Consider the following 6,793-nt stretch of genomic DNA (forward strand, 5'->3'; position numbering starts at 1 on the left):
GTATGTGGACACCCAGGATGCTCGAAGGAAAGCACTGGGACAGAGGTGATTTAGGGCAGGAGGTGCAGGCTAAGGCTCGGCTGTGAGACACCCGGGCTGTTCTCATTGGTCCACCGTTCCCCGACCGACTGCTTGTGGTCACTGCTCCGGAGGGACGCCTTCTGGGTCCCCTGGCTCCCCTGGCTCTGACCCTGCCAAGCTCGTCTCCTCCTCTCAGGCCTCCACACTACTTTGCAAGCTGTCTGCTGCCTGACAGTGGGTCCCCTCACTTGCTCCACGCACCTCCCGCTCATTCCCTCTCCTCTGACCCCAGGTGACCCTGTGGAGGACCTGGCAGCCAGGACCGATGACACAGATCAGGGTGCCAGGGAAGAAGGCTCCCAAAGAGCTCCTGTCCCAGGGCACAGCATGGCCTGGAGAGACCCTTCCCAGGGCGGGGGAGACATGCCCTCCCACAGGGAGGACGTGAGGCCCAGCCAGAGCCCAGTGGCCTGGAGTCTTATCTGCGCCCCTCCCCTTCCCAGGAAGGCAGCTGGGCCCAGACAGGGATCAGCTCCACGCCCCAGCCTGGAGTCAGAACTGGCCCTACCAGGAAAATTCCATTCTGGCCGGAGGATGAGGGAACTGGGCTCAGGAGATGGGGGAGGGATGGAACTCTTTCTTCAGCCCCTCCTCCCATCCCCCTGACAGGTCTGGTGGCTTCTTTCCCTAGAGAACCGGGCGCCCTAACCCACTAGCCAAGCCCTAGCACCTCAGTACTTCCTGCTCCCATGACCCTAAAACCTCAAGGCAAGCTCTGGAAAAGTTGTGGGAACCAGCAGCAGGGAAGGGGACCACCAGGAGAGCTGACTCTTGTTCCCACATTCCCAACCTCCCTGGACAGACCTGTTGCCCCCCGGGGAGCCCCCAGTTTCCTTCTGTTCCAAGGCATCTGGGTGGGAAGCAGCCTCCCTCCCCGCCCCCACAGGGGAACAGAAGGCAGGCATGAGGGAGCCTTGTACACTGCCACAGGGAGTCACAGAGTCCCTCAGGGTCAGACTTGGAAGCAGACAGGTCATGAGACAGGCTGGGACCTGGGCCCTTTGCTGCAGTGTTTGCACCTGCACAAATGTTTCCTCCAGCAACAGAACACCAAAACGACTATAAGAGACTAAAAATAACTGCGTGCATTCGCAGTTGGGGCAAATCATGAACAATAAGATACAAAAAGACCAAAACTGCCACTTCTGAGGGGCTGAAAGCAAAATCAGGGTACCGGGTGTGATCCCTGCACACGGTGCCACCAAGGGGGCCGGCAGACCACCTAAGGCACCCCTCTGCCATGAACCTCCCAGCCCTACGGCACCTCATTTAAGGGACCAGCTCCCCACCGCCTGCCCCGGGCGCGAGCAGGGCACTTGTTACTTGTCTCCCTCCGCTCCCGGGAGCCCCAGCACAGCCTTGCCTGAATTCCTCTTCTGGCCTCACAAACAAATGTTTATTGATTAAGGAGTCCAAGAACCCAGGTCGGTAACCGTTTGTCAGACCACTTGCTTCCTTTTACGTGTAAGGGGACTGTTTAAGAAGTTACAAAACGGACAAGGGAATAATCCCACAGTAAGCAGGAGTAAGGAAACAAGCGAGACCAAAACAGACATAATGAAACAAAACACACGCACAGTGGCAAGTCTCACAAAAGCCCCAAGTCAGTTCTAAGGAATTGCTAGTAAACTGACAAAGCTCTGCTGAGACGATCATGAAAGAGAAAAAAGACCTGAGGGCAAGAAAGGGGGCTTCACTATGCGTTGGAGACGTTTTTTAAATAGAGACAATACTACAAATAAAATACAAACCTATGACAGTAAGTTTGAAAACCTTGGCAGGACGAACACTATTCTAGAAAAACATCTTCCCAAACTTGCTTAAGAACAAGCAGGCCATCTGAGAGAGACAGCCCTACAGAAATCTGAACATGACGTTAGCAATCTATCAACCACCCCCCACCAAAAACAACACTGGGCCAGTTAGTTTTGCAAAATTCTACTATGCATTCAAGGAACAGAGTTCCAACCTCTTGCTGCGGAAAAACATGTTCCAGCTCAGCGGTGACAACAACCTGTGCCCAGGCGAGAGACCAAGCAGCAGTCGCAGAGTTTGAAAAGCCCGGTTTATCACACCAGCAAGACCAAGCGTTAACACTCCAACCTCTGGACCCCGTTTGTAGGTTTACACAGGCCTTTATAGGCTGCCAATTTACAAGTTGCAACATCACATGCAAATAAAGTATAACAAAAGTTGAACAACTAGGAACAACCTTTGTAGAAATAGACCAATCAGGTGTGAGAGAAATAACCAATCAGGAGTGAGAGAAATGGACCAATCAGGATTGAGCTCCATGCAAATGAAGTACTACAAATGGATCAATCAGAAGTTAGGGAAGTGGACCAATCAGAAGTGAGAGTAATAACCAATCAGGAGTGAAGGAAATAACCAATCAGAAGTGAGCTCAGGGAACCAATAGAATTTTAGGGTAAGTAAGCCATTTCACAGGCAAAAAGTGAGATAGAGCCCCTGGGCCAGGGAACCGGATCGTGTTGGCAGGAGAGTAGTGGCCCTGCACGGGGGTTCTGCCGGCCTTTTTATGGGGCTTCCCGCCTCACTGTTAACTCTTTCAGAGAAGAGCAAAAGAAACTTCCCAAACTCCTTTTCATGAGTCCTGTAAAAACAAAAACTAAACCAGACAAGGACAATGTGAGAACGAAAACCATAGGCCACTCGCTATGAGCATACGTGCAAAGCCCTAAGCAACACGCGGACATACTGAATCTAGCGCCGAACAGCAAAAGCTTCTTACACCACGACCAAATTAAGTCTGTCCCAGCGTTTGAAAGATTGTTCAATTCAGACAAATCGAGCACAACACAGGGAATATAGCCAATGTTTTGTAATAACTGTAATTGGAAAGAAACCTTTAAAAATTGTGTACAATTTTTTTTAATTTAAAAAAGAAAAATATTAATATCATTCCCTCCATTAAAGATTAAAGGAAAAAAGCAGAATGAGCATCTTGAGAAATGCAGAAAAAGCAATCAGTAAAATTCAACACTTACTCTTGATTTTGAAAAAACAGCAGCCTTGGAAGAGGAGAAAACGTCACAGCCTAATGACTGGTACCCACCAGAAATCCACACCAGCCACCCTCCGTAGCGGTGAACGTTAGAGTTCCTTTCGAACTGAGGAGAAGGCACGGGCGTGTCCTCCCACTCCTCTAGTTACCAAGTCAAGAAAGACAAGGCGAAAAGGGAAGGAGAGATAACTGGAGAAATAAATCAGCAGTATTTCCCGACGGCCGGATTATCTGCTAAAAAGTCCTGAAGAATCAAGAGGTGGGAAGCATCAGAACTAATTCAGAGGACAGGCCTGCAGCTGGTGAGGGGCCGTTCCTCCTCTGCCCCGCTGGCCTGCTCCGGCCACCCTCTGTCCTCGTCCCCAGTGTCCTCAGGACAACAGACCCAGGCCACCTGCACTGCGGAGGCCGGAGCAGCCACCTGTACTTACTCCTGCGGCTGGGAGCCTGAGTCTCCTGCGAGGGGCTTGTCCAGTGCTGGTCACCAGGGATGGCTGGCGTTGTGGCCTCAGGGCCGAGCCTTCCGGAGAGAGCATGTGGGCAGAGAAAGCCTCAGGAAGAAGTTGCATCAGGAGTCCTGGCCGAATTCTCACTACAGCAGTGGGGTTGGGCACTGACCCTGCAGAGGGAACCCGGCCGCCCATCGAGGGCTCCCCTCCCCCTCTCTGTAGCATCACCTGGCAACTCTGTGCTCGCCTCCTGAGCCAGTTACATGACTGGAGGGGCCCTCAGACCACAGGAGCAAGTGACCTGACCGTGCCGGCTGGAGGTCAGACTGGAGACAGAAAATTCTGGCACGCAGGGCCCGGGCACCAGCCAGCCTCAGCCCACCTGACCTGTGGCCTGGCCCTCGTCAGCCCCCACCGTCTTCCTGACGGGTGGTTAACACGCTTCTCACCCCTATCAGGGCCAACCTGCCCTTGTTACTTCCCTGAGCAGCTAAACCTGCAGGGAAGCCGGGTCATCAGGGGGCAGGCAGCCTCACCTGCCCCAGCACAGGCCGAAGAGGGCAAGGCCGGGGTCAGGGAGGCCCTGCTGGGGTCAGGGGTCATGAGGAGGCAGAGGAAGGCCTGGGGCTCCGGCAGGAAGGACAGCAGCGAGGCTGCCCCTTCCCAGGCCGTCGAAGAGGGCGATTCTTGTCGTCGGGGGCCACGGTCCTGTATTAGCTACTAACAAATTACTCCAACACTCGGCGACTTAAGACAACAGCACAGTCATTACCTGTCACTTGGGTCGGGAATTCAGGGCCCACCTGGCTGGGCATCCCACTCAGGGCCCCTCATGAGGTCACAGCCAGTGACCCCAGGCCCTCGGTCATCAGGAGACTCCACCGGGCCATGGGACCCACTTCCACATGCTTACACACCAGCCAACTCTCGAGGTGGCTCTCAGCCGGAGCCTCAGCTCCCTCCACAGGGGCCTCTCCACTGGGCTGCCTGAGTGTCCAAAGAACGTGTCCCTGCAGCCATTGATCCCAGAGATCAAGGCAGAAGCCTCGGTGCCTCCAAAACCCACCGCAGAAGTCACTCACCTCCATTCCACATCCCTGTGCTCACCAGGCCATCTTGGAGGCTGGCCCCCAGGGCCTTGATGGGAGAGCAGGTGGAAGTGGGCTGCAAGGTTCGCCCAGGGAGCTCCTTCTGTGCCCCTGCCATTGGAGGACAAGGTGCAGGTTTCCAGTGAGCTGAGCTCTAGCCTGTGACTATGTGATTATATTTTCCCCCAAAACCCATTCCTGGCTCCTTCCTCCAAATACCTGATGGCTGTCCAATGACTACCCCTTCCCAGGCACCGGGACTCCGGAGGCCGCCGGCCTGCGGTTCCCCCTTCTGCTCAAGCCAGGGTTCTGGGTTCCTCCCCTAGGGCATAGATTATGAATTCAGATGCCCTCAGACATGAACATGTGAAAAGGTCTGAAATGGGTAATAGGGAGTGGTGGAGCCTGTGGCCAAATGTGCAATGCCTAAAGGCACTCACTTTACAAGATTTCTTTAATGCCGTACTGGCCAAAAAAATCAGAGCTGCCAGGTTGGGCTACCAGTTTAACACCCAGACAGCCCAGGAGATGTGATGAAAACACCCCAAGTTCTAACCCCACACCTGCTATTTACACACACATGAGCACTTATGCGCGCATGCGCGCGCACACCCACACACACACACACACACGAATCAGTGCTCTGGGTACATGAGTCAGATTGCTGCCCTCTCCCCATGCTGTGGACCCAAGATGAGTGGGTTCCCATGAGCTGTGCAGTTGGCCTGAAGTCCCTTTCCCTGCGCTTTGTTCCCTCCAGCCCCAACCCACCCCATCTAGGTCCCTTTGGATGCAGGGGCCACAGAGGCTGGACTCGGTGCCAGGCCTGGAAGAGGCTGTCAGGAAGGAACTGTTGTAGACCACTGCCTCCTGCAGTCCCCAGGCCAGAGCAGAGTGTAAAGCCAGGGGATCTGCGGCAGCTGAGAGAACTGGTCAATCATGGCAGTGAGGGAAGAAGGAGAGGGTCCTGGGTGCCTGTGGACAGTCTGCAGAGATGGAGAAGGTGAGGCCCAGGACCCCCGGGAGCTGGAGACAGCTTGGGCCCCACCCACGTGCAGAACCGCCAACAGCAGAAAATGCTGTTCTCCAGGCCGAAAGGACCCAGGTTGCTTAGCACAGAGCACCTGGGGGAGGCAGCCAGTGGCCGAGGAGACTGCCAGCCTCCACTCCCACCCCTAGCTGGTCCTGGGCCGCTGGGCTGCCCCAGAGCAAGCCGACTCTCTGAGGAGACCCACCGGAGCCACGGGGAGGAGGGGGTAGGGAGTTGTAGTCTCCAGAGGGAGAGAGCGTGCACAGGGAAGGGGAAGGGCTCAGCTGTCCATCTGCCCAGAGAGGGCAGGGGTGAGGGGCCTCAGGAGGTGGGAGGCGGCACTGCTCCCACCTGCCACCAGGTGGCAGCAGAGGGCACCATGCCTGCCCTGCTCCCTAAAAGCTAGGGATCTGGCAGAAGCAGTTTCTCCCCACCCGCTTCTCCTGGACCTCCTTCTTCACCCACTAACTCGCCCAGTAAAAGTGAGCACCGGTGCACAGAGCAGCCCAGAGGGAGGCAGAAGGGGACGTCCATAACCCAGGAGTCTGGACGTCTGCTTGTGTCCAGGGTGTCCACACTCCAGTGGTGGAGAACGTACAGGCCTGGGTGAGGGCTGGTGGATGCTCTGAGGAAGCGTGCATTGTCGGGGTGGAACTCACCCTGGCCGGACCATAGATCTACTCCGGCCACGAAAGTGACATCTGCCTGTGCCTCACTGCAGGCGGCGTCCCTTCTTACAGCCTCCAGGAGACTGTCCAGAAGGGGCCCACCCCACCCCACCCCCTTCCCTTTGGAACACAGGGCCACAGAGCTCATCCAAGCCTGGCCTTCCTCCTCCAGGAAGCCCTCCCCAGCCAGGGAAGGCTTTGGCGTGGTTTGGCAGCCGCATGGGGAGGGGCACCCTCGTGCCTCTCTCTGGGTGGGAGAGGACTCTGACAGACGCCAAGGCCTCCCCTGGGGGAGGGGAGGGGAAAAGCGGTGAGAACACAAAAGTCCAGAGAGGAAATGTGGCCTGAGGGGTTTGGGCTGGTGGAGGAACTGCCAAGGCAGGGCTGCCAATCTAGGGGAGCTGCTCACCCCACCCAGAGGGGACCCTCCCCTCTCTCCCACTCCCAGGAGG

This window comes from Vicugna pacos, chromosome 34 (assembly GCF_048564905.1).
Source record: "Vicugna pacos chromosome 34, VicPac4, whole genome shotgun sequence".
NCBI lineage: Eukaryota > Metazoa > Chordata > Mammalia > Artiodactyla > Camelidae > Vicugna > Vicugna pacos.